Raw genomic sequence first — 2,184 nt, 5'->3', positions numbered from 1 at the left:
ATGTAATTAGCCGAGTTTATAATGTCATCAGACTGAACCAGGAACTCCTTCTTCTGGATGAAAACTGCACTATATGTAGTTCACCGCAAGATGTCGCTAAAGACTGTGTCAGGCGGTGTCCAGTCATAGACTGTATAAAAACAGTGTCCAGTCTGTCAATTCTACTGTATCAGTCTCTTATTTTCTTTTAGTGAAAAGTATGTATACTTAAATCCAGCTTTCTTTTAGGTTCCTAGTGATATCTGATCATATTCACCTGATCTTTTGTTCTCCTCTTATATAGGAAGAACCGCACTACTGTAAAAAATTTAAAGTTATAATTTTAAGCATAATGCAGTAATGTGTGTGTGTGCGATTATCAGATAATTTTAGAGCTGTATCTTTTCTCAGAATTTAATAATTATTTACCTTTGACTGAGACTTGTCATAGCACTTGAATATTATTTATCTTTTGTTGGCTTAGATTGCTTCTGTTGTCATAATGTGTCATAATATATATTATTTAATTTAGTAGATCGGTGTCCCATTTTGGTGCTTGCATCAAATTAAATTTACAAAAGTGATTATATATACATAAAAAGCATATTAAATGCAAGTAAAATATTGATTCTGTTTAATTTAACTTTTGTGAAAATAAAATCTTGAGATATTTATGAAATTATGTTCCATCTTCATTCAGTGCAGATAAATTTATGTAAAAATGAAATTTATTTTGACCTGTACTTATTAAAACACATAAAAGAATAAATGATCATATACATTTTATTATATTTTTTAAAATGATTAAAAACACCTTGCTGACAAATAGGTAAAACTTGGTTTTAAATGGCAAAGATGGTTTTGGTTTTAAATGGTAAAGATCTAAAATTATAATTAATTAATTTGTACAGGTATATCTCAATAAATCAGAATGTTGTGGAAAAGTTCATTTATTTCAGTAATTCAACTCAAATTGTGAAACTTGTGTATTAAATAAATCCAATGCACACAGACTGAAGTAGTTTGTGAGGATTTTAGCTCACATTTAACAAAAACCCACCAATTCACCATCTCAACATATTAGAATACTTCATAAGACCAATAAATAAAATAAAAAAAACATTTTTAGTGAATTGTTGGCCTTCTGGAAAGTATGTTCATTTACTGTACATGTACTCAATACTTGGTAGGGGCTCCTTTTGCTTTAATTACTGCCTCAATTCAGCGTGGCATAGGTGATCAGTTTGTGGCACTGCTGAGGTGGACTGGAAGCCCAGGTTTCTTTGACAGTGGCCATCAGCTTATTTGATAATTTTGGTCTCTTGTTTCTCATTTTCCTTTTGACAATAGCCCATAGATTCTCTATGAGGTTCAGGTCTGGTGAGTTTGCTGCCAATCAACCACAGCAACACCATGGTCATTTAACCAACATTTGGTGCTTTTGACAGTGTGGGCAGGTGCCAAATCCTGCTGGAAAATGAAATCAGCATCTTCAAAAAGCTGGTCAGCAGAAGGAAGCATGAAGTGTTCGCAAATTTCTTGGTAAACGGGTGCAGTGACTTTGGTTTTTCAAAAAATACAATGGACCAACACCAGCAGATGATATTGCACCCCAAATCATCACAGACTGATAACACTGGACTTCAAGCAACTTGGGCTATGATCTTCTCCACTCTTCTTCCAGAATCTAGGACCTTGGTTTCCAAATGAAATGCAAAACTTGCTCTCATCTGAAAAGAGGACTTCGGACCACCAGGCAACAGTCCAGTTCTTCTTCTCTTTAGCTCAGGTATAAGATGCGTCTGACGTTGTCTGTGGTTCAGCAAATTCCTTGACACGTCTGTATGCCTTGACCCCAGCCTCAGTCTATTCCGTGCAAAGTTCACTCAAATTCTTGAATCAATTTTGCTTGACAATCCTCATAAGGCTGCGGTTCTCTCTTTGGTTCTTCATCTTTTTCTTACACACTTTTTCCTTCCACTCAACATCCTGTTAACATGCTTGGATACAGCACTCTGTGAACGGCCAGCTTCTTTGGCAATTAATGTTTGTGGCTTATCCTCCTTGTGAAGGGTGTCAATGATTGTCTTCTGGACAACTGTCATCCCCATGATTGTGTAGCCTAGTGAACCAAACTGAGAGACCATTTTGAAGGCTCAGGAAACCTTTGCAGATGTTTTGAGTTGATCAGCTGATTGGCATGTC

The sequence above is a fragment of the Carassius gibelio genome, chromosome B17 (assembly GCF_023724105.1).
Source record: "Carassius gibelio isolate Cgi1373 ecotype wild population from Czech Republic chromosome B17, carGib1.2-hapl.c, whole genome shotgun sequence".
Classification (NCBI taxonomy): domain Eukaryota; kingdom Metazoa; phylum Chordata; class Actinopteri; order Cypriniformes; family Cyprinidae; genus Carassius; species Carassius gibelio.
The sequence above is the reverse complement of the archived record's forward strand: the minus strand, read 5'-3'. Positions refer to the sequence as shown.